General features: G+C 44.2%; 1 protein-coding gene across 4 annotated transcripts in view; it reads right to left on the minus strand.

Moving 5' to 3' along the window:
• SIPA1L1 (signal induced proliferation associated 1 like 1) overlaps positions 1-26,260 on the minus strand; it is a 365,455-nt gene extending 339,195 nt beyond the window's left edge. For 2 of the 4 annotated variants that reach the window (XM_029952096.1, XM_029952095.1), the window contains exons 1-2: positions 26,220-26,252; positions 25,480-25,539 (exon numbers count right to left, since the gene is read on the minus strand). The gene's annotated coding sequence lies outside the window, so the exon portion shown is untranslated. Of the gene's footprint in view, positions 1-25,124; positions 25,239-25,479; positions 25,540-26,219 lie in introns of those variants that run through there. The other 2 variants (XM_029952089.1, XM_029952090.1) reach the window with 2 other exon arrangements.
• Positions 26,261-26,926: the final 666 nt, after the last annotated feature.

A 26,926-nucleotide genomic window follows, 5' to 3' on the forward strand; every position in this document is an offset into this window, starting at 1 on the left:
CTTCTCTGCTTGACTTATTTCACTTAGCATGACACCCTCAAGGTCCATCCACTTTCCTACAAATGGTCAGATTTCATTCTTTCTCATTGCCATGTAGTACTCCATTGTGTATATATACCACATCTTCTTGATCCACTCATCAGGTGATGGACATTTAGGCTCTTTCCATGTTTTGGCTATTGTTGACATTGCTGCTATGAACATTGGGGTACATGTGCTCCTATGCATCAGCATTTCTGTATCCCGTGGGCAACTCCCTAGCAGTGCTATTGCTGGGTCATAAGGGAGTTCTGTGGATAGTTTTTTGAGGAATCTCCACACTGTTTTCCAGAGCAGCTGCACCAGTTTACATTCCCACCAACAGTGTAGGAGGGTGCCCGTCTCTCCACACCCTTGCCAGCATCTATAGTCTCTTGATTGGTTCATTTTAGCCACTCTGACTGGCGTGAGGTGGTATCTCAGTGTGGTTTTGATTTGTGTTTCCCTGATGCCGTAACATCCATTTTTATAAACGAAGCCTAAGGCTGTATTAACTTGTTTCTTAGCAAAATCCACCTTGTGGACTCATACTGAGTTTAAGGTCAAATAAAATGAACAAAGACACTATTTCTTTTCTTTCTCCACATAAACATATCAATCAACAGGTATTCCAATCTTATAATGTGGTCTTTGGTCCTAAATGTAGACACATTCAGGTGTCTCCCCACCTACTCCTACCACAAATCTTAGCTCACCATTCCAACCCTTTAAATCTTTTAATCTTTTTTAAGATTTTTTTTTTTAATTTTTAAGTAATCTCTACACCCAATGAGGTGCTTGAACTTACAACCCCATGATCGAAGAGTCGCACGCTCCACCAACTGACCAGCCAGGCACCGCAACTCTTGAATTCCTTTGAAGCAGTGTTTCTCATCCTTTGTATGTTATCACTCCCCAAGAAGACTTTATTTAGACATTTTCCGTAATCATGCTCCCCCATGAAATGTCAATACCACAGATGTGTATTCTATATCTATTTGTGTACTTATATATATTATGCTTCAAAATATGAAAATAAAATTTCTGTCCCCTCCAATCTCACCTCCTTTAATGTGCATATTTTATTTATTTTTTAAGTTTATTTATTTATTTTGAGAGAAACAGAGACAGTGCACGTGGGGGTACAGGGGGCAGAGAGAGGAGAGAATCCCAAGCAGGCTCCACATTGTCAGTGCAGAGCTCGACGTGGGGGTTCAAACTCACAAAACCATGAGATCATGACCTGGGCCAAAACGAGAAGTTAGATGTTTAACAAACTGAGCCACCCAGGGGCCCCAGAACACGTGTATTTTAAAACCTTGATTCTGTCAACTGCCATTATCTTACATTTCTAATTTTGCTTCACACATACATTTACCAACAATAAAACCATTTTTAATAAAAGATAAAACATATGGGGCACCTGGCTGACTCAGTAAAGCATGTGACTCTTGATTTCAGTTTTCCAAGTTCAAGGCCCATGTTGGGCACAGGGCTTAGTTTAAAAAAAAAAAAAAAGAAAAGGAAAGAAAAAGAAAAGATAAAGTTGTAACCCAGAGGGACACCTGGGTGACTCTCGGTTAAGTGCCCAACTTCAGCTCAGGTCATGATCTCGCTCGTGGCCAGTGAGTTCGAGCCCCGCATCCGGCTCTGTGCTGACAGCTCAGAACCTGAAGCCTGCTTCAGATTCTGTGTCTTCCTCTCTCTGTTCCTCCCCCACTCGCACTCTGTCTCTGTCTCTCAAAAATGAATAAATGTTGAAAAAAAATATTTTCAAAAAGTTGTAACCCAGAGAAGGAAAGAGCCCAGCACAAGAGGAAAGGCTGATACAAATCCATGAAAACTACTATTTTTAGGGGCACCAGGATGGCTCAGATTGAGTGTCCAACTTCAGCTCTGGTCATGATCTCAAGGTTACTGAGTCTGACTCAAGCATCAGGCATGCTGCTGTCAGTGCAGAGACCCCTTTGGATCCTCGGTCCCCCTCTTCCCCACCCCTCCCCTGCTTGCGCTCTCAAAAAACTAAACATTTTTGTGAAGTATATTTCTCCAACAAACTACAAACCCACCAAATACCCAGTTCATCTTTTCCATCTCATCTCATTAGGACGGCATTTTGTTAAACTAGATGCTTTGTTGAAATCAAAAGACAGCAGTCCCTTAACAATAACCTATCTAACCTTCTTAAAAGGTATTTTTAAAAAGAATGTAAATTAGCACGGAATGACTTATTTTAGTCTCTCCTAAATCCCTCTAGAATCGGTTCTTGTTCTTGACCTCCTGGCCTGCAGACTCCCTACCTTCACTCTAGTGAGAGTTTCCTGTTGCCCTAGGCTCAGATTAGTACTTTTTATTTTCCACATTATTAGCAAACTTTTTAAGTGCAAATCTGCTCTGACTACTCCAGGGATATTTTAAATCTTTCCGGAGCTACTCTAGCCTGTAAGATAAAGGTCCCTACTCCTCAGCAAGACATGCAAAGGTTTTCACTGTGAGGCCAATCAGTGGCCAGCCAGCCACATCCTCCTATTTCTAGAAAGCTTCTCCAGCAGACTTTACCCAGGATAGCAGAAATGCACTCATACCCACACCAGCCGGTACCTTCCCTCCCCACCTTACCTGCTCTTCCCATTTTAGAAGCAACATCACCTCTTCAAAGACTTCCTCTTCCCTCTCCTTCCCAGGGTCACAAAGCACCTCATAACCAGCTTTATGGGCATTCTGCATACATTTTGTAATTACTTACTTATCAGAGTCTGTTTTCTTCCACATTGAGCCATTTAAAGGATGCATGCAAGGAAATGCACCATGAAAACTTGCTACAAGGGGTTATCCTAACCTGGGAGCTTGACATTCACCTGTGTATTTCTGGCACCGGAAGTATCAGGACCCTATGGGAACGGGAAGGCCAATAAATATTTTTGGAATGACAGAAACTATCCTGGCTCCAGATAACCACTACCTCAGTCTCTCGGTGTTATCAAATCACCTGTTTAAACCTAGACTTGATTTCTGCCAGAAATTCACCTGAAATTTAATCCATGCTCCTTTCTTCAGAAAACAAGAACACCGATTTCAGGAGTTTCTCTCACCTTCTCATTTCTTGAGGTTTCCAAGTGGGTTCCTCAAAAATAACCACAGAGTTTTCGGTATGCTGGGAAACAACTCATTTCTTTAACTGAGTGAGAACTCTCTCCCTTTACTATATCTTTTGTTGTCTACCCTTCTCTGAAGGAAAACCATTTTCTTTGCTAGAGAAGACAGCAGAGGAAGGAGTAAATGACTCTTAACTCTCTCCTTTAATAACATTAAACAGTCTAGCTTCTTTCTTCTTCCTGATCTTGTTTTACAGACTGAAAACTAATTTGCACATAACTTACCTTTATTAAAGTTGAACACAAATACCTTCTGTCACAGCAAGTCTACTCCTACATAGGTATCCAATGGAAATGCATGCTCATGTGTACCTCAGAGGGCAGAACAAAGACAGGAAACTGAACCTCAAATGCCCGTCAAGAGTAGAATACATAGGGGTACCTGGGTGGTTCAGTCAGTTAAGCATCTGACTTTGGCTCAGGTCATGATCTCACAGTTCATGAGTTCAAGCCCCACATCGGGCTCTGTGCTGACAGCTCAGAGCCTGGAGCCTGCTTCTCTCCCTCTCTCTCCCTCTCTCTCTGCCCCTCCCTTGCTTGCTTTCTTCCTCTCTCTGTCAAAAATGAATAAACATTAAAAAAAATTTAAGAATAGAATATATAAACAGTTGTATACTCATACAATGGAAAACTATAGAGCAATAAAAAAGAACTATAGTTGGAAGCAACACATGAACAAATTTTACAAGTTAAACAACAGAAACCAGGCACACATGAAAACACACCTTAGGGTCCCATTTCCTCAAATTTCAAAAACATGTAAAGACAAATGTATGGTGTTACAAGTCACAGGTGGTGACCTCTGCGCAAGAGGGAGGCTAGTGATGGCCTCCATACATGAGAAGGCTTCGGGGGGCTGGTGGTCCTCTCGTTCTCAACCCACGTGAGGATTACCCAGGCGTATTCATTTTCTGGTGATTTATTGGGCTCCATCTTTATGATGCACTTCATATGTATTATCCTTATAAAAAGTCTCTTGAAATCATTGTGGTAACTTCAGATTTTTCCCCTCCTGTAGGTATGTAGGTCATGCTACACATAACCTGTCTAAACACGTGTAGCCCCTGGGTCTGCTCTCCTGTCGGCGTACTTCCTGTGTGCCCCTTGCTCTTCTGTACACCTCTTAAAATCCGGCTTCCTAAGAAAGTAGAAACGCAACCCACAGAATAAGAAGAAATTATTTCAAATCATATCTGATCAAAGATTTGGATTCAGGGCATGCAAACAACTCGTAAGTCTCAACAATAAAAAGATCTAGAACTCCATTTTAGAATGGGCAGACGATCTGAACAGACATTTCTCCAAAGAAGATAATGCAATGACCAATAAACTCATGAATGATGATCAACATCAGTGGTCATTAAGGAAATGCAAATCGACTCCACAGTGAGATGCCACCTCACACCCATAGGACTGCTAAAATAAAACACCAAACAGCACAGCAACAAGTGTTGGCAAGGATGCAGACACCTGGAACCTTCACATACAGCTGGTGGGAATGCAGACGGGGACAGCCCCTTTGGACAAGTCTGGCAGTTTAAACGCAGTTACTACAGAAGTCAGCAATTTCAAGAAAAGTGAAAACAAGTACACACAAAAACAGCAGGACTCTTAACACACAAAAAGTGAAAACCACCCAAATGTCCATCGAATGATGGATTATAAAAATGGCACAAAACCATAAACAGATATTACCCAGCACTAAAGAACAGACACATGCTCCAGCAGGGATGAACCTTGAAGACACGATGCCAGGTGCAAGAAGCCAGGCACACAGGGCCATGCATTACAGGATTCCATTGCATGGCACATCCAGAAGAGGCAAATCGGGAGACAGCAAGTAGGTCGGTGCTTGCTCAGGTCTGAAGGGGGGGAAGGGGGTGTGGGGGGCAACAGCTAAAGGGCATGGGGCTTCTTTTTGAGATGACGTAAATGTTCTAAAACTGGCTGTGGTGATGGCTGCGCAAAGCTGTGAATATCCCAAAAACCAGGGAATTGTGCATTTTCAATGGGCTAATTATGGTATGTGGATGATATATCAATAAAGCTGTTATTTTTTTTTTCAGCTGGCTTCTTTTGCAATGGCCCTAAACAGCTGTGCCGCCTCCTTCAGAAGCGAGCCCCATTTTTGCTTATGTGTGTGATTTGGAAATCTACAGTCACAACTTTTATTTCTTGGAGCTTCCCACCCATCTGGACAAAACCATACACTTCTTTTTATAGTTCTGCTGGCCTTGGAGGTATACTGTATCTTTTCTCCAAGGTTTGTGAAATCCCCTTCCACAATTCTAGGCCGTAAGCCTCTTCGTCATGAAGAAATGGAAGCCACTTTCATCCAACGTTCTCAGCATAAATCTGTGAGTCACAATTTCCTTCTTCTACCTTCTAAGAATAGATCAAGGAGTTCTCAGATGTCTCCATTTATCGGGTTGAGATTTCCACAAATATACAGATAGCTGAAAAGCACCATTTATAAGCTACCTTACCCTGTGCCAGCTTTGAACTTAATACATATTTATTCGGGCATGCATGTAAGATTAGGCTCTAGGAATACAAAGCTGCAAAAGCCACAGTTTGGCCTTCAAGGTCTAACAGGTGAAGCAAACAAGAAAAATGATTTTAACATATTTTGACAAAGCCCCCCCAGCTTCTCTCTGCCCTGGCACTTACTAGGTGACCTGTAATTTTCTGTTGCCCATCTGCCAACATGGCTGGCTTTCAGGCTGGCTTTGAATTCCAAGGCCCAAAGGTGGCATGAACGCAGAAGAGCTTCAACAAGCTCTTGACAGAGTATGTGTGAATGAAAAAGCACGGATAAGCAAGGGCAACTACGTTTTTCCTACTTAAGCACCCGCCCGGCCCTCTGTACCTCTCCTCAGTGACAAATCCCAGGCACTTGGCCTTAGTGCAGTCCCTGCTGAGGCAGGCAGGGAGCAAATTACGTTGGGAAGAGACCCAAGTTGATTCCTCCCTCTGGCCCCTGCCCTCTCCTTCATCAGGGAGAAGTCTCCTAGGCTTCCCCATCTGACACCCAGGGGAGAATGTTCAGGATAACTTTTCCAAGACAACGATAATGCAATGGGATATTCCTGTGTAATGCAGATGAAATACATGTTTCCAACAACCCTCCATTATAACCCAAATGAAATGTTATCTTTCCATCAGGGTCTTTAAAAACCCAGGGAAAGGACACCAGGAAAGCTGAACCCCTACGAGGACTTGCAAGACGAGAGGCTGGGCAGCTGACATGGACTGGGTGTCTGTCACGTGCCTGTACGTGCTGCTGTACAACTACCATCGTAAATAGAACTCCCATCTGTTGGTACTAAACCCCAACTGTATGGAGGGCCTGCGTGACACACTGTCTCGTTTCTTCTTGACAACCCTGGAAGCTAAGCATCATCACTGTCCCCTTTTTAAAAAAAGAGGAAAGTGGGGTGCCTGGGTAGGTAGCTAAGCCGGTGAAGCATTTGGTTCTTGATTTCAGCTCAGGTCACCATCTCATGGTTCATGAGATCAAGCCCCACAGCAGGCTCTGTGCTGACAGTGTGGGGCCTGCTGGGGATTCTCTCTCCCTCTCTCTCTCTGCCCTTCCCAGACCACGCAGGTACTCTCTCTCGTTCTTGCTCTCAAAACAAATGAATACACTTTTTTAAAAAATAAAGAATGGAGCACCTGGGTGACTCAGTTGGTAAGCATCCGAGTTAGGCTCAGGTCATGATCTCGCGGTTCGTGGGTTCAAGCCCTGTGTCAGGCTCTGTGCTGACAGCTCAGAGACTCGTGCTTGATTTGGATTCTGTGTCTCCCTCTCTCTCTGCCCCTCCCCCACTCGTGCTCTGTTTCCTCTTTCTCTCAAAAATAAATAAACATAACTTAAAGAATTTAAAAATAATACAGAAGAGGAAAGAGGAGGAGGAACCACCTGAGGTCACACTGGTAGGCTGGAAACCAGGTTTGCGGTCCCAAAGCCCACACGTGCCGCTGCCGCATACCACGAAACACTGTAACACAGAATGCAACTTAGCCTCTGTGTCCACGTTCTAAATCTAAACTGTTCAAATGAGGGAAATTCCTTCTTCAAATGTTGGCTATGAAAATTAGCAAGACAAGAATATCCAAAAAAGTACTAGTACGTAATGGACTCTCAAAACTGAAACTTTCTTTTTTTTGCTTCTCCTGTTGTGAACTTCCTGGGCCTTAAACCCTGGGCACACAGTGAACACACTGCAATTTGTAACTCAGCTCTCACACCCTGTCTTTGAGGGCAGGCTTTGTCTTACTCATGTCCAACAGGTTAAAACAAAATTAACATCTGAGAAGAACATCCAGAAAGCTAAAAAACACCTTACAAAGTTTTAGGACACAACTCACTTGTAACTCAAACTAGTCGCAGAGAAATCTGAGGTCAAAGCTATTCTTGGTCTTGTTCCCTGGCATTTTCTTCCTGAGGAATCTGGACACCCAACCCCAAGGCTACTGCACCTGAGGTCCTGCCACCCGTGACGGAAAATGCTGCTTCCTTCCCCCTGTCAGATTTCACCTTCAGGTCCCCTTGTGCTGGACAATTGCTCATTGATTGTTTTTCAGAAGCCATTTTTAAAAGATAGGGAACATGGAAACGTTAACTGTGGTTAGTTCATCCTGGGTGGTAAGCGGATGGAGGATTTTTTCTTTTTCTTCATGTTTTCTGCTACTTTCCAAATTTTCCAAAAATTCCTTATGCAATACTTTCATAATACAAAGAAAGAGAAAAAGAAAAAGAAGAGAAAAGCCAATATATTTAAATGATTTCCTTTTCTCCTGCTGGGCATCTTCCTCTCGTCTTCCCGACTTTCCCAGCGAGCTGGAAGTGTCCAGAGAACAGGACTGCTAAATTATCTGCACAACTCTCAGCACAGACCTTGGCCACAGCAGTCAGTACCTGACACAAAACAACTCAGGGAGTATTGGTCGAGTGTCTGATGAATATCCAGGTAACATTTAGAAATGGACTTTGTGAACAGACAGTGGGGTGGACCAAGGAATGAATGTGGCATGTCTTTAGTGAACTTGGATTATCATAGTTATATATTACTAAAAAGGTAGCTTTCAAAACACCAAAGCAGTGAAACATGAAGTCTGCTACCCACAAACATGGTGAACTGCTCACGGTGACTCATGCCAGCAGAGATAAACCAAGAACAGGTCGGTGAACAGAGCTGAGGTCCTCACAGGTCTAGCTCTAAATGAGTGCCCCCAAAATTCATTACATACTCCCGGGGCTCGAACCTACGAACCGTAAGATCATGACCTGAGCCAAAGTCGGAAGCTTAACTGACAAAGGCACCCTGGCGCCCCAGAAGATTAGTCTCAAATATTTGATTTGGAGAAATGACCTGAACATAAAATTTAAAGAGGGAATATTGGTTTCAATAAACATACACCATTTGCAAGTCAAAAGAAAAGGTTAGGTAATAAAAATGCTTTCCTTTTTTACCATGACCTAAGCTAACTAAATTTCCTTTTACTAGTGACTTCAATTCTGTCTGATAAAATGAATGTGTGTTTCCTAGAAGCACAACTGATTGCCAGGACTGACCTTATACCTGGTTTGTATTTTTAATAAACTTTAGGACTATTAACCTCTCTTTAAAAATCTGTATATTGCTGAGGCACCTGGCTGGCTCAGTTGGTTAAGCGTCCGACTTTAGCTCATGTCATGAGCTTGTAGTTTGTGAGTTCAAGCCCCATGTCAGCCTCTGTGCTTATAGCTCAGAGCCTGGATCCTGCTCTGGATTCTAGGTCTCCCTCTCTCTCTCTCTGCCCCTCCCCTGTTCATACTCTGTCTCTCCCTCTTCCTCAAAAATAAATAAAAATAAAAATAATCTACATATTGTTAGTATGTCACCTGGTTCTTAAAACACACTTACTTCAAACCAAAGCAGATGCTGACTTGATGTCAGGATGATAATTTTAGGGTAACAGGTGGAAATCAATGACAGGATGACAACATCACAGCAGAACCCATGCTCCAAGATGAGACAGAAAGCATTTCAGCCAGAAAATATATTTCTCACATTTTCTGCCTTGCCTTCAGTTGGGAAGTGAAATGAAAGTGTTCTCACTAGAAAATAATTCTGTGGTTATTACAAACTCTGTGAAGATTTATATTTATTTCGGCACCACCATAAATATTTACATTTAATCTTGCTATCTGCACTAGACACATTTCCAGCCCTGGGCCTTGAACTTCTCTTGTAGGCTGTTTCCCACATCGCAGTTAAGTTCAGTTGGCCAGAGAGAATACTCAATAACAACCATTAGCTTGACTCCAGTGGAAGGGAGAGAATTAAATACCTTATCCAAGAATTTTCTCTAGGAGTCTGAGATAAGTTACTCAGACCCACCTCCTAAAAGTTCACTCACCTACCACCTAATTTTTCTTAGTGAAACCAGCAACAGGAGGAGCTGAGAGAGATTAAAAGAAATGGGGCAATGCCTGCACAAACCAGGAAAGATGCACACAGGGAAGGGTCTGAAAGCGAGGCAAGATACTTAACCTTTCTCAGCTTTGTCATCTATTGATCAGACCTACTTCACAGGAATTCCACAAGGATAAAATAAGATGATCGAAGCACAGAACCTACTCACGGGTAGAGTTCAGCACAAGGTATTTCTGACCATAATTAGCTGAGCACTGTAGCGGTCACCTTGACAGGCCAAAGTCCCACAACAGATATAGGAAAAGAAATGGCCAAATGGGTCACATGCCAGTTCTGGGAAACACAGATCATCACTGGAGATACAAAAACACAGTCTCTAGCTCTCCACTGCAGCAGAACACAGACAAATGATAAACTACATACGTGCTTAAAAATTCTACCAGCAAGACCAGCCTTTCATTGGAGAACTGGGCGGAGAGCTTCTATCATCAGCACAGACAGTGTTTAAAACAAATAGGCTGATGGTCGCAGCTACCCTATTACACAGACAGGCAGCATTCTACGCACACAGCCAGAACCTGACTGCAACCGGTGACTGCACTAGACAATCCCCCAGCTCAGAGGCCGCTGCAGCGTGTGGGAATGTAGGAAGAAGGTTTATAACAGGAACTCGACAGCTCGGCTCCCACTCACGAAGTCCTAACGTCTATCTTCAGGCTGGTTATAAAGATTAGCAGTGATGCGACATGAAGTGTCTGGCACACTGGGTACTTGGTAAGTGGCAGCCTTTGTAAAATTGTATAACTAAGAAGCAACAAAATCCAAAGGCCAAGGCTGCCATGAAGCAATCGAAAAGAGAGTAGCTCCTTTTCACCCAAATGATTAAGTTGTCTGAAAACAACCGGATAAAGAACACAGTCACAAGTCTTGTAACAGGGAATAAATCAGTACGCAGTACATTAATCAGTGTGCGACCCAAGAATGAACGTCAATGTGCCCATTCCTCGGGGGCGAATAAACACACAAAACAAGGAACGGTCCCTATCCTCCAAGGATCTCCATCTACCCAAGGAGAAATCACATGGTTTCACCTGTCTGTCTGCATTACCCCCTCAACAATATGTCCCATGAGGCAAAACCCACGACTTTACATTGCTGGACAGTGCAGGAACTCAGGAAAAATGTGTTAAACAAATGAGACCTCCATAGCCTCTCAAGGGCTAAGAGAGCTGCTTGCCTCGGAAGTTTCCACGCCTGGCTTCACACACTGCTCAGTCTGAACGTTCAATGTGCAGACAGAGAACTCATGTATTTAGCCTGCTCCCCAGGTGATTCTAACACTCTGCGGAGACTAAAAACCACTGACCTCCTCCAGCCCCCATGAATTCGCAGTACAAGGACCCATCCAGAATGATCCAGCCTAGGCATGCAAGGGGGAATGCAACCCGTCACACCCACAAGCCAAGTCCTTTCTGATGCTCATTCTAATGTCCACTCCTGTCCTTCTCTATGGGCCTGGGAAGACAAAGGTAATCTCTCCTCCTCTGGTGTGATAGACCTCAACTCTTCTGACAAGGATGACATCCCTTCCGAGGCTTCTCCAGGCTAAAATTCTTTTTTTTTTAATGTGTGTTTATTTTTGAGAGAGAGACAGAGTGTGAGCAGGAGAGGGGCAAAGAGAGAGAGACACACACACAGAATCTGAAGCAGGCTCCAGGCTCTGAGCTGTCAGCACAGAGCCTGCCTGATGCAGGGCTCAGACCCACGAACTGTGAGATCATGACCTGAGCCAAAGTCGGACACTTAACCAACGGAGCCAACCAGGCGCCCCTCCAGGCTAAAATTCTTGGTGAATTACCCATTAATTATTTAATGTGAGTATACAACACAGTACAACAGCATAGTAGAGAAGGGAGAAATCAAAGTGAGTGTTACACAGAAAGAGGTCAGGAAAGGAGGTGGGCACAGAAGGATGAGAAAGACCCAGATAAAACTGGAACTCAGGGGCTGGTATTGCAACAGAGGGGAGAGGAGATAATGATAAGGAGCATGATTTGCAGGGAAGGAGATAAAAGAGAGAACGCTATATGGTGAGGAATTTAGTGATTTGAATTGAATAGCATTAAAACGGAAAATGAGCAAAGGCTCAAAGAAAGTTGGAATAGTCGGGAAGAGGAGAAAGCAGAGACCGTAGTGGAGAGGCCAAAGAAATCCGATAAGCAGGAAAGGAGAGATAAAAGCAGGCAGGAGAGTGTGAGTCTGAGGTGGCAAGTGAACGGAACCACTTTAGTTCCCTGGGGGGCGGCACGTGTACCTAGGGGACACCTTAGAAACACACAGGGAAGATGACAGAAAGAGACAGATAAGATGGCCTAGGATAGGATAGCAAGAAGCAAGGTGCTCCCAAAGGAGCCTGCCACAGCCACCTAGACACAAAACAGAAGGTCAAGGGTCTGTCCTAAGATGATGGCAATTAAAAGAGGAAAAGTTGAAAACAGGAATCAATTCAGAAGGGAAAAAAAAATGGAGGTGGTTGGTCATGGACAAGACCAAAGGGAGAAGAGAGGGACGAATTCGAGGTGCCTTCTGGAGCACTACTTGAAAAACTCAAAGAAGAAAGCACTCAGGGAGATGCAAGGTAACCACACAACCCAGTGCACTGAGTGCACGCGGGGTGACTTGTCAATGGAAGCTTCGGAGCTCAATCCCTGCTCCAGAGACACACATGGCAGCTCATGGTCTTGTGCTTTTCTCTGGCCCCGGCACTAGCTGTACTTCCTGTGCCAGCAGATGAGGAGTATCTGGTGGTGAGCCCAAAAAGGAACGTTACCACCCAAGTTCACGTGGTGGAGCATGCCGAAGAAGTCAGCCATGAACGCCCACGTGCTGCCCGAGCCCATTTACAGCACACATCCCAGGGCTGGGAGTGGGGAGCGGAATGGGGCTGGGGAAAACAGGGGGAGGCTGCAAAGGGGATGAGGTTTCTCTGTGGGATGATGAAGATGTTCTAAAACTGTTAATGGAGATGGTAACAGAACTCTACAAATGTACTAAAAACTACTGATCTATACACTTCAAAGGGGTTAATTTAAGTTAGTTATAACTCAATAAAAGTGTTACATAAAGAAAAAATTTTTTTACACTTAGCCATGCATAAACTGGTACTGTGACCTCAGAAACTTAGACCCCATCTCCCCAATAAAAATGATTACTAGACTCGAGTTCAACTAAAAAGCTATCAGGCAATTTGGAAATTTCTAACATGCATCTTAGTCTAAGAAAGCTATATTCCTTCCACCAGGAGTTCTTGTTCCCCCAATGACTTCCCTCATTATTAAAGCCATCCCTGCTCTCCCTACCCTGAACACCTAGCAAACTTAGAGAGACATAGCTCCCAACAGCCGCCGGTCACTCATTCCCAGTTATACCCACTACATGTGTCAGGCCCTCCAAGACACCCCTTCCTCCTCTTCCTAAATCGAACAACCAGCTGATGCCCAACTGAATCCTGTGGACGGAAGAAGGAACAAACCACGAGGACAGTGAGGAAAGTGCAGAGCCTCTGTTCAAACTGCCTAGGGCATCAGAAGAGCCAAGAACCAGCACCTACCTCTCTGGACTGAAGACGTTCCACAAGCAACACCTCACCATCAGGAAGGTATCAATTATCCACAAATCCTGCATCTCAAGGACACAATTATTTACCACAATCTCTAAAGAAGAACATTTAGTAAGTTCGAAATACCACTGATACAACTATAAGACCAACGCTTTCAACGTTTTCAGTTGTATCTTAAATTTGAATCCATTGGGTTCAAATATACATTTAATGTATTTCACCTGCCTATAATGAGACTTTAAGCAATCCAAACACCTAGGAATATACAAACAGGTATTCTGAATCACGGACGGTGGACAGTGGTCTCTCTAATAAATGTGACCTCTTATGCCCTGCCTGTTAACTGATGCAAGTCATGGAAAGCCTAAAATAATAAAGGCCTTGAGAAAGGAAAGAGCTGGGATTTTTCCACCATAATGTCCTCCCACCCAAATAACATCACTCTGACTTGCAGGTCTGGCGCTACACACCGTGCAGTTTCCGGTGGCTCTATGCATAATGAAGCTCTCCGAACCCTGAAGGGAGCCAAAATACCAAACTCTCCCAGAAGCTGCCCAGGACTCACGGAATGAATCAAAAAGAAAGCTGTTCCATCTATTTGGAAAGGCAAATGCCAACTTTCCACAATACCTTCTGGCCCATGGCCTGTGGCTTACGTGGTTCAAAAGAGACCACACAGTATCGAAGATGGTAACGAGCCTACTTTCCAGAAATCATACCACCATTACGAGAATAACTTCAGAAGTTTTAACTTTGTTTTCTCACTTGATCTCAAGAATTCTGGGAAGGGCAAACCCTTTCCCCATTTCACAGACGAAGAAATGGAAGGAAGCTCCTGTAGATGCACAGACCTGCCAGCTCCAACCTGACGCCTCCACCTGTATGTTGACAGCTATCACATGCCCAACATGTATAATTCAGCTCTTAGTTCCCCACCAAAACTGTCCCTCCCATCTCCCCCACTTCCATGAATTATTCCACTGAGGCCAAAACTTTGGTGCTATCCTTGACTCCGCTCCTTCTTCCCCTCTACCTCCCCACACCCTTCAGGGAACGGCGTCAGCCCCACCTGAGAGATGTCCAGCATCCAGCCGCTTCTCATCACCTCCACTGCTATCATCATATCTGACCCAGATTATTGCTAATCCCCCAGAAATCCCCTGCTTCCACCTTAGTCCCCCCGATACACAAATACTTCATTTTTTCTCTTACAGAACCAAGTTGTTTGCTTCAAAAATATGTCAGATGAAACAATTTTAGAAAACCCTCTGGCGGGGGAGGAAGAAAGGGGATGGGGGTGATGGCCATGGAGGAGGGCACTTGTGGGGAAGAGCACTGGGTGTTATATGGAAACCAACTTGGCAATAAACTATTAATTAAAAAAAAAAAAAAAAGAAAACCCTCTGGTGGCTTCCCATCTCACTGAGAGTTGTTTGTTACTGTATATACAGGACCAGATTTACAACAGCAGATAATCCACATAGGAAGAAATTTTTTTTTTTTTAATTTGAGAGAGAGCATACACACAAGGGGGGAAGAGGAAAAGAAAGAGAAAGAGAGAACGAATGAGAGAGAGACTGAAGCAGGCTCCACATGAAGTACAGAGCCCAACGTGGAGCTCGATCCCATGACCCTGGGTTCATCTGAGCTGAAATCAAGAGTTGGACACTCAACCAACTGAGCCACCCAGGCACCCCCAGGGGAAGAAATTCTTAAATCTTACTTTGAATAACTGAATCCTATCATACATAATCAATACTATGTTCACTTTCTAACAACAAATTAGTATGAAAATATCACTTCATAAAGCCATGAACTCTCACACTAGTTATCTGAATATTACATATACGGTAACATGGGCAATTGCCAGCTTAACGATCACAGCCCTGGTAACCAGAGTTTCAGTGTGATGTCCTGCATTTAGTAACAAGACGCCGCTACATCTCAAGACTACCATGCACATAAATGACAAGGCCTCTAAAAGACTCTGAACCAAATACCTAGAAAACAAGGTGATAAGCATTTCCAAATCTCCCACATTAGCATTATACCAATCATCTGAAACAGGAATTAAATTTCTAGGGTATTAAACATAGTAACGGAAGAGGTAGATTCAGAATTGTGTCCTACCAAAATTATAAGGAAAGACACTCAGAGTTAAGTTAAAATGTTGATTGTTTTCAGATCAGAGTGAAACTAATGCTAAAATTATCCACCATTACAGAATCTTCTACTAAATTATTTTAGAATTAAAAATAAATTCTCTGAACTTCTTTCTTTCAAAAACATTTCTACTATCTGTAAATGCCTTAAATTTTACTAAATCACAATAAAATAAACTCACAGAATTTGAACAGTTGGCCTTAAAGGAAACTTAATTCAACCCTCAACTTTCTTTCTCCTACAAATGAAAAGATACTTGGTATATAGAATAAGTGAACAATGAAAATAAGTGTTGAATGAGTGAAAAAAATGAAGATCCATAAAGGGTATATAACTACTTTAGGATCAAAGTTAATGAAAAAATCCAGATTAACCTACACTAGGTTTCTAGATTCTTTCGAGACAGATGTGGAGGCAGAGGAAACCCAGATTTGAAAACCTTATCTGGCTCCTTAGGAAAAACTTAACCAAAATTCGTTTGAGCCGGTTTCCTTTAGTTCTGTTACTCAGAAAAGCACTTGATAAAATAAATGTTGCCAAGACCTATCTCCTTGGAAACCGAAAAGGCAGAACTGTCTAGGGTTTCTTTCCTCTCCTATACAAAGATTGTTTAACACAGGACTGTTTTCATAATAAATAACTACAATTCTTTTGGATCAGCAGTAAAACAGGTGGCCTCTGACTAACAGAAAAATCAGCCAGATAAGGAACAGAATGCTGAAAAGGACCCTATCAATCACTAGAAGGGTATCAGCCACATGAGAGCAGGAATCATACATTCTTTTGTTACTAAAAGTAGCCACTAGCCCCTGGCATTACAGCGGGAGTCAATAAATACTTAGAAGATAAATGAGTAAATTACTCCTTATAGATTCCCCCACGTAGATCTCAATCCATTTGGTCACCACTAAACAAATCTTGACTTCAGGCCTACTAAATGCAAACATAGTACAGTTTCCTCCATAGCAATTCTACCAATGGCCCTTTAAGTAATACATAATACACTCAACCAAAATTATCCTCACATTTTAGTTAAGAAGGTAAGAAAGTATGTCTTCAGTAGCCTAGATTACTTGATAAAATGGCCACTTAGTTTGCTGTTCTGGTTCCAATCTCTCTCATTCAGTTCATCCTATACAAATGAGCCAGGTTAGTTTTCTGTCCTTTGCACATGCCAGAAAAGAAAATAGTGCTGTGGCTAAGTATTCTATCTTTGTATGTGGTCTACGACTATTCGAGCAGATGTGGAAAATCAGAATCTAGTGGACTGGAACAGGAAAACAGTGTCAAGGAAAAGAACACCACAGGTGACAGCTCTTTTTTTCTTAATGTTTGTTTATTTTTGAGAGACAGAAAGACAGAGCATGAGCGGGGGAGGCGTAGAGAGAAAGAGACACAGAATCAGAAGCAGCCTCCAGGCTCTGAGCTGTCAGCACAAAGCCCGATGCGGGGCTCAAACCCACGAACCGTGAGATCATGACCCAAGCTGAAGTCGGATGCTTAATCAACTGAGCCACCCAGGTTCTCCAAGTAACAGCTCTTATAACAATTGATACCACTGAAAATCTTGAGATTTCCAATAGAGACTTCTCTAGAACACCATGATACAACGGACCCAGGGGAATATACACCTGATCTTCAAGATCAAGTTAAGGTTCATCACCTTTTTGCAACTCTCCCAAGCCACTAGACTAAGTATATGTGAAATAACTTTGTAACAGCAAGTGCTGGACACACAGCTCTAACTACACTGACAGTACATTCTGCATACATTCTGCCATTTAAATCACTTTCCCTCACTCTTTAAGCATGTCTAATCCCCTCAAAAAATGAAAAATTCTATGAATTGTTTTCTCAATTGTTGACTTATCTATTCTCGATTACTTAACATCTAGAATAGCATAAATTAAAAGTAGCTTAATTGAACACATCCTGATTTTAATACATAACTAAGACAACAGACAGCCTAGAAACAAACTCTTGTATATATGGTCAACTGAGCTTCAACAAGAGAGCCAAGACCATTCGATGAGGAAAAGACAATCTCTTCAACAAACAATGTGAGAGAACTGGATATCCACAGGCAGAAGAATGAAGTTGGACCCTCATCTTACACCATACACAAAAATTAACTCAAAATGGATTGAAGACCTAAACATAAGAATGAAAACTATACGATTTCTAGAAGAAAACAGAGAAGGAAAGTTTCAGGACACTGGTCTGGGCAATAAATTCTTGGGCATGATGCCAAAAGCACAGGCAACGAAAGAAAAATTGACAAATGTTTAAAACTTCTGTGCATCAAAGGATACAATCAACCTAGTGAAAAGAAACCACAGGAGAAAATGTATGCAAACCAGGTATCTGATAAGGGGTTAATACCCAGAATATATAAAGAACGCCTACAACTCAACCATAAAAATATCAAATAACTCGACTGAAAAATGGACAAAGGATTTGAATAGACATTTCTTCAGAAATGATATGCAAACAGCCAACAAGCATATGAAAAGTGCTCAACATCACTTATCAGAGAAATGTGAATCAAAACCACGATGAGATGCCACCTCACACCCATCAGGATGGCCACTATGAAAAAAGACAGAAAATGACAAGTGCTGACGAGGATGTGGAGACCCTGGAGCCTTCATACACTCCTGGTGGGAGTGTAAACCCACTGTGAAGTTACAACCACTATGAAAAACAATATGGAGACTACTCAAAAAGTTACAAATAGAACTACCATCAGATCCAGCAATCCCACTTGTGTGTATATTCAAAGGAATTGAAAGCAAGACCTGAAAGATACATTTGAACACCCGTGTTCACACCAGCATTATTCCCAATAGCCAGCAAGCAACCAGAACGTCCACGAATGGATGAGTAGATAAACAAAATATGGTATACACATAGCATGGAACATTACCCTCAAAAGAAGGAAATCCTGTTACACGCCAACACTATAAACCCCAAAGACATTTTGCTGAGTGAAATACGCCAGTCACGAAAAGACAAAACTGCATGATTCCACTAGGCGAGGAATCTACAGCAGACAGATTCACAGAGACAGAAAGGAGAATGAATGGCAGTGGCCAGGGTTAAGGGGAAAAGGAGGAGGGAACTAATTCCTGGGTACAGGTTCAGATTTGCAAGAGGAGAAAGTTCTGAAGATGTGCCTCACAACAACAGGAATGTACCTAACACTGCTGAACTAAACCCTTAAAAAGGGTTAAGATGGTAAACTTTATGTTACGTGTTTTTTACGACCATAAAAAAAAAGTTAAGTGCCAACGCAGAATTACCAAATTGGATTCATGCGTTCTGCCTCCACTGCAGAAATGAAGCAGCCTGACCCTTTGGCAGTCGTTTCCAGAATTTTTTCCAAGTTGTCTTTTTGAGTCAGCGGGCCAGCACAGAGGACCAGAGGCTCTCTCCTCACGAATTCAAAATTAAGTTTACATACTCCCAGCCAGCTGCTCTCTGCTGGGAGACGCCTACCAGGCGTCTACCTTATTGCCAAGCATGGGTTCAAAACTGATACAAAAACTATTGTGCTCTCAACTGGGTGGAGGAGAAGCATGACAGAATCATCCACCGAGTTCTTCAATCCTCTATCCACCTGGTGTCTCACCTGCTGCCCCAGAGAAAAGCCCCAGAGTTCGCTGTGATCCCCCCTACCCTCTCCGCCCAAGCACTCCCTGCTCCCCCCAAAACACATGTTCTCCCCAAACCGCTGAAAACCACTATTTTAAAACACTGCCTTGAAAATGACCTTCAGAGCAATCCCGCCGAAAGCAATTATTAGGCTGACGTTCTTGAACTCTGAATAAAGCTTTTCTATGAACCCCGTCGCTCTCCATAACCTATCATTTACCTGCTGGAACATTTTGTTTTGGATTATTGTACCTCACTTCCTATTACAAAGGATTAGCACTAAGATCCTAATTAAAATAATAAAATAAAGTAACACCGAGACGCTTTGAAAAATCACAGGCACCTCCCAAACCAGAAGAGACCAGGGTTAGGAACCGCACTGGGTCTCCACTGGGACAAGCCATCCTCACAGGCTTCTGAGCCATGAGTCAAACCACATCCCAAACACATATAGACACAAAGCACACTCTTGTTACATAGGAAAGGTCAGCTGCTCAGAAGTTAGACTCAGGCAAAGTAAATGGGTAGAACCTTCTGAGGTCTTCACAGGAGTGGCCAGAATTAGGCTTAGTAAAAGGGAGGAGGTAAATCAATCACACACCAACCTGCCATGCAAGAATAAGAACATGTGTTTCTGAAGTCTTCTGAAGAAAAGCAGTTTGGTTCCAACAAGTCACAAACTTACATTTCTTGAAAAAATCTGGGAAAACACTGTTTTCCGTTTTTTCCTAGGTACACATAGGTGAAGCAAGCAATACTAGTCAAGTTGGGTGAAAATTTTAGGACATGCAACTAATTTATAATGATAGATCTTATAGGCATCTCCTCAGAAGTACTGTCTCTTCTTGAAAGTGTGAGATAGCACAGGTCAGCTGCTTCTCTGAGAGCATCCGAGCCACAAAGTCAATCAATACCGGGAACTACGACTGTTAAAGGGAATGCAAGGAGCTCACAATATACCCAACTACAATACCTAACTAGGCAAATATTCCAGAATATTAAATAATAATAATAATAATAATAATAATAATAATAATAAAGGAGCCCAAGGAAAAGTTCAGTCTGGATTACAGAAACGTAATCATTCACTACGAAGACCTTCGCTTCACCTTCTTCTGAGTAGTTCGGAATTCATTCTAAAAGGAAGCAAGACCCTGAACCACAAAAACCAATTAATGATTATACCTGTAGCTTTGGTAGAAGACTTTGTGGGAAAAGCAGAAAAGAAAAATAACCAAAATTAACTACTGTATCTGGGAAAGTCATTTAACCCGGACCCAGTCTGGGGGAGGAAAAAGGAAAAAGAATCCAGGGGTGGCCGAGACTGGACCTCTGGTCCCGTCCGCTCGAGTTGCCCAGGAGCGAGTCCCGCGCCTGCGCAGACCAGACGCGCGCCCTCTCCAAGCTCACTCCAGCCGGCCTCCACGCTGGGGCCTCTCCCCGGCTGAAAGAGGGAAATCTAACATTATGTAATTGCCTGCTTCCCACAATTTAAAGTGCGGCATACTATAATCCTAATTAGAGGGAGTCGTTGGTGCAACATGACAAGTAACAAATTAGAAAGCTGAAGACTGAAAATTCTCATCCCAGACTTCCAGAAGCGAGGCGAAAGGGCTGGGCCAGACCCCGCAGGCCACCTACCAAGACAAGGCTGTGGAGGAGGGGCCGACTTAGAACACCCCCCACCCCGCGCTCGCGTTCCTACATGGCGGTCCTCCATGGCATTTGGCGTCATCCCTCTCCATCTTCAAGAAACCCCTTGTGTTCTCATTACTCTCCCCGGGCCAGAATTAAAGGAGAAAATGGATGTGGACTGGCCCCCATCTCTAAAGATCTACCCCAGTGGGTCTTTGTTCCCTCGTGCTCAGAAGCCCAACCACACACATGCTACTCCATCCCTCACTCAAACCATGTGTTTCAGAGATCCCGAGCAAAGGGAATTTCTCCCAAATTTCTTTTGACTCTCTCCAGAGCTCATCAAAAGCCCACCTTAAGAATAAAAGAGCAATGACGGAAGGATAATTCATTTGTATCTAAACTATGGAAAATAAGGTGCCATATAGGTATGTGGGCTTTGTTTTGCTTTTTTTTTTTTTTTAATTAGCTAGGGGAAAAGAAACAACCAAACACAAAAATCCAACGAGGTCAATTTATGTCTTAACCAAAAAAGTATACGTTTGGTATAAGAAGTGGATAGAAAGTTGGGTTGTCAATCTCAAGTGGTAATGGAACACCCAGATTTTAAATAGCGCAATATTCGGAACAAGACACAAAGTCGTGGAGGAGCACTGAAAAGAATACTGTACTGATTAATCCACCCTGGAAAAAGGAGAGCCCCTCATCTAAAGGGTAGTCACCCAACTGGCAGTGTATTTCTTCTCCCCTGGCTCAGATTACCCCAGGGGCAGGTAGGGTGGTGCTATATAAGTCAGTCACAATTTCAACAGGAAGATCCTTCAACAAGTTCCTGTTTTATGAGCAATTATCCCTCCCCTTGACCCATATACTCCCCACCAAACCCTCACCCCAAGGTAACACTTACACGGACTCAGAGAGAAGGTCCACAAGTTGCCACTGTTCCGGAAATAAGGAAGGTACAGCCACTTTCTTTTGCAAATGAAAAAATGTGATACAGAAAGGAAGAAAATGGTAAACCAGAACAAATTAAGTTTGCCCTCTCTAAAAAGCATACAAGTATGTTATGCATAGTTAAATCGCCCCCCCCCCGCCAAATGCGGGAGGATGCCTATAGGCTCTACCATGTAGATATTTTAAGTAACTCATAATTTCTTTTTCCCTAATTTTGTAATCTGAGTAACTCTAAAGCTTACCTGAATACTACACCAATGCTGTTTACATAGCACTTCAACCTTAATGTGGATTTTGTTTGTTTCCTTAAGCTTTGCTTCTTCTCATTTTAGGCACTTAATAAACCCTGAACAATTAAGAGGGAGAGATGGAGTAGTAAACAAATTTTAATCTCAGGGATTCAAAAACAGGAAACAAAGGAGTACAGTTAAATCTGGAAACCTGACTTCCAATTGCTGCCTGATCACTAACTACTACTTCTATAACCTTGAACAAATCACTTCTGGGCCTCAGTTTCCTCATCTGTAAAATGGAAAAAATGGGCCAAATGATTTAAATTCAAAATCTGTTCCAGTTTTAACAATCTATCAGGAAGAAAATGCAATTGCAAATTAGAATTTATAACTTAGTTAATTTCTCATTAATTCTTTCAGCAAAGCTATGGAACAAGCATTATGCCCATCTCTGCATAAAAACCCAGTTTTTCAGAAAGATAGTTCAAAGAGTTTGACTATTTTTTAAGATCCCCTAGCCAGAAAATTTGAAACCTGGACCTTCTGAGAACAAGGTTCTGGGTTCCATTATTTCAAAAATGAATTTAATAACTTAACATTTAAAAATAATTTATTGGGGCGCCTGGGTGGCTCAGTCAGCTGAGCATCCAACACCAGCGAGAGTCTATTGGTTCCAGCCCGGTGTCGGGCTCTGTGCTGACAGCTCAGAGCCTGGAGCCTGCTTTGGATTCTGGGTCTCCCTCTTTCTCTGCCCCTCCCCTGTTCACTCTCTGTCTCCGTCTCTCTCTCTCTCAAAATTAAACATTAAAAAAATGTTTAATAATAATTTATTGCCTGCTATGCAAAACCTTTATGAAGAATCAGCATATTATAATACCAAACCCGGAAAGGTTACTACAAATGGCCCCACTGGACTAGAAATCCCATGAGGCTAGAAACACACTTGTACTCACCACTGCAATCATGGGGCCCAACAGCACACCTCCCAGATAGAGGCACTGAGCAAATATGGCCTGACTCACCAAAAACCTCAAAAGATTAGGAATATAGTGATACTGTGGGGGAAAATTTTTTTTTTCTGAATTTGAGGTATAAACTTCTGTGATCTGAGTTAAAAGGAAGAAAGAAGCATTCTATATCAGAGATCTAACACTCCATTAGAGGGATGAATCTTTGTGTCTTCCTCAGAGACCGTCCAATATGATCAGTGCACCAAAAGGCTCAAATGTGAAATGTCACCGAGAAATCTTCAGGATATCCATACGTTATACACACACTGACATGGACTAACAGAAATGATAACATAGCCATGAGGAATGATAAGAAGCACATAATCATGTCCTTATGAATCACTACATACTTTCCCCTCAATTGGAAAGATTCTGGGAATCTGTACTCTTACACTCTTCTACCTCTCATGCTTCTGTTTCACAGCTCGAAGAGACAGAAAAGAGCCATTTATTGAAAAGAATTCAAACTGCAAATTTAACAGAACTTACACATGTCTCAACTCAGTCAACCAAGATCCCTCCTAAAGTCTATAAAACACTAAGATCAAGCAATCTTCAATCTATGACTTTAGTAAAGTTGTTTTCTAAAATTGTTTTTAAAAATGGGGGTGGGGGTGCTGCCCCAAAATTATTGATGTCATTCAAAGCAAAAGCAAAGTAAGTAAATACAAACTCCAGAAAGTAACAGTGAAAGAATAGAGTTAAATGAATCTCAGTAGACAATCAAAGTGAGGGGCTTTGGATTTATTACCAAAGATTCAATTCAACCCTTGCACAGGATCCTAACAACCTCCCGACACTTGACCTAAAAAGTGTTCTGTACTAGAATTGCAATTTCAAACCAGAGCAGCAGCACCAGGAACTGCAGAGAGGCTAACAGCAACACCTACTGACTGTCTTGAGCCACTTGCCAAACTTGTTCTCTCCGTCAACTGGAGAAATCTAATGATACAGTAAACTTCAAGAGTCCTTTACTTAAGCATAATGAGATAAGAAAATAAGTTGTCACCCACATAAAGCCATCCATCCCCCCAAATCTCTTATTTTGCCCCTAGCCATTTATGAGCAAATCATTACCCAAGTCATTTTAAATGCATTGCTAATTGCTGGTGCCTCAGTATAAATAATTTATTCCATGGGAAAAAATGCTTTAATATTAATATTCTTGTTAATAACTGGTATGTCACCTAATAGTTGGACACATCAGTGGCCATAAACTGCTTTACGTAAATCTTTTATTTGAGACTACTGCTGTTACCACTGCTCTATATTATTCCCATCGGTTTTTTTTTTCTATCCTGGCAAAGGTACCTTAATTGCAGCCTTCAAAAAATAAAAAAGAGAAAAGTGAAAGTCATTAAATCAGGGTTATATAGAAAATTAATACTGTTAACTAAACTGGCTGCAGAGTATGATTCTATAGAACTTAATCTTGTACTTTTCCAAAAGATTAAGTCAGAGAATCTTTGCCTTGGATGAATATTCCATATGAGAAAAGAAGAGAAAGTTGACACTTAACTCCCACAGAGTACCAGTATAAAAACAATGGCTTTAAGAGTCTGAGTCAGAGTTTCAACATGAAAGGCTTACTTTATAGAGGAAACGCCAACCCCAGTTCATCCAGATAGACCTGGAACCCGATGAAAGTCGACACCTTTACTCTGAAATTTGCATCGCATCACTCACTGGCTCCAGTTTAGAAATATAATCGTCTGGCAGGTAGTGAGAGTCTCAGTGAATGCTAACCTCTACAACACCCGTCATGAAAAATTAAATCTATTAAGGTAAATGCAGTCTCTAGGGACCACCAGTCCCCAAATGCTTCCTTTCAAAAACGAATACCAACAACTCAATTAAACATCTTCCCTGAAGTGAGCCATTTCCCTTGGCTCTATATTTAACGAACGGTGAAACTCGAAATTTCAACCTGCCCGATACGGCTACATGTCCACGCAGAAATGCCGTGAAGCGATAGGGAGCCTCGCAAATTTCCTTTAAGGGCAGAAGTTGGAAACAGATGAGGCTAAAGAGGAAAAGTTCTTTCTGAAGCACCCTCACGCCTTCCCAGCCCTCTCGAGGTTTACTGGCTCCACGGAAAGCAGGTTAGAGCATCCCCGACTTTCACCGCCGCGCCCCCCCCCCCCGCCCCCCGGACCCGGGGGAGAGAAATTAACCACCCGCGGGCACCGCGCTCTCTTCTCCCTTTCCCATGATTAAGCCCCTCGGCCTGTCCTTTCCAACGCAGCCTGCAAAGCGCTCACCCAGGTGACTGAAGGGGAAGGGGTGCCCGGTGGAGACGAAATCTGCTGGGTGGGCGCAGCCACCCCGACGGGGGCGCGGGTCTCCCGGCCTCTCGCGGAGGCGCTCGGCCAGTAGTTATGCAGATTGGGACTCCAAGGTGCGTGCGCGCGCGCCGTGCGCGGTGCAGCCCGGACTCGCCCCCGCCGAGCTGCGCTATCAGCACGCCACCGAATCGGAAATAAAACTTTGACCGGCCTCCGCGAGTCCCGCTACGGGCCCTGGACCCGAGCCCCGGCCAAAAATGCAATGGGGAGGCTGTCAACAGTCCGGCACTCCCGCTCCCCTGCCCGGACCCGGGGCGCGGGAGCCACTTACCGCTCGGCCCGGCCGCCCGGTGCCGCCGCGCGTCCGGGGCGCGTCCGCCGCGCGCTCTCCCTGGGGAGAAAGAGAAACCTTGTGGACCGTCGGCGCGCGCTCACTCGCCGCCTCCTCTGCGGAGAACAGCGGGCGGCGAGGCCGGGGCGGGCGGCGAGCGGAGGGGGGCCCGGAGGAGGTGGGGGCGGAATCTGCCCAACTCCCGAGTCCTGCTCCGAGAGGAACCCGGAAAGCAGGCTGGAGAGCAGCCGGTGGGGCCCGCGCTCCTGGAGGAGTGGGGGACGGAGGTGCCTCCGTCCCCGGGCATCAACTATTGTCTGGGCGTCCTGGTCCCCGCTTGCACCGCCTCCGAGGCTCAGCGCCCCCCATCCCGCCCGCCAGCCCCCAGGAGAAAAAGCTGGGGGCGGGGGCAACGGGCGAGTAAAGCGGGTATGGGGTCGCTGGGGGTCCGAGGTCTGGAGGTCAAAGGTGGACGCAGGGGAAGGGAACGTGCGTGCCGAGTGGGGGAGGAGACAGGTAACTGCAGACGGGGGTGGGAAGGCCCGGGAGGACGGGGGGGGGGGGGGGGGGGGGGGGGGGGGGGGGGGGGGGGGGGGGGGGGGGGGGGGGGGGGGGGGGGGGGGGAAGGGGGGGGGGAGCCACGGAGGCGGGAAGAGATGGAGTGGCTGGGGGCGGCCTCTGAAGCCCAGACCTGGCCCTCCCAGGGGACCCTCCTCCCGGGAAGTCGGCGCCGCACTGACTTTTTCGCTCACTCGCTCACGCACGCACTGAACTCGCTCACAAAGTTGCCGGCGGTGGCTGCGCCTCACTCGCCCTTCCCTCCCCTCCACTCCCCTCGCTTCCCCGCCTCCCCGCCCCATTCCTTCCCCTCCTTCACTCCCTCCGCAAGTCTCGGGTGAGATCACCTCTGGGCCGCTCGGCACTGGGCGCAAATCTCGCGAGAGAAGCGGTGGCTCTGCCGGGCCGGCGGGGGAAGTAGGAGTTGGAGGAAGGTGGGGGACCGCGGAACTCCTAGTTGCTATGACGACGGCAAAGCCCTGAATTCCTGTCTCCAGCAGAGAGCCGAGGCTGCAAACGTGGGTGCAGTTTTCAACCTGCCCCCTCCCTTGCCCGACACCCTAATGATAGAGGGAAATCGAGGGCTAGAAGCGAGAGGAAGATTTTTAAACCTATTTGAGAGGACATCTGTAGAACAGCGTCATATCTGTCCAAATTTGGCAAATGAAGCTAATTTTTTCCCCCAGAGGTCCTGGGGGAGATTTCTGTCACAGAAGCCAGCACATAATCTGTATCCTCAAATTTCTACCGTATATTCAGCTTTTCAGCCCTCCCGTCTAATCTCATCCACCTACCTCCACTCCTTAGATTTCCTCTGTCCTCCCTCCCCCCCATCACCACCACCACCACCACCAACCTGGGCTCTTTGAGGCTCTGCCTTCATGTTTGT

Source organism: Suricata suricatta, chromosome 9 (genome assembly GCF_006229205.1).
Source record: "Suricata suricatta isolate VVHF042 chromosome 9, meerkat_22Aug2017_6uvM2_HiC, whole genome shotgun sequence".
NCBI classification, from domain to species: Eukaryota; Metazoa; Chordata; class Mammalia; order Carnivora; family Herpestidae; genus Suricata; species Suricata suricatta.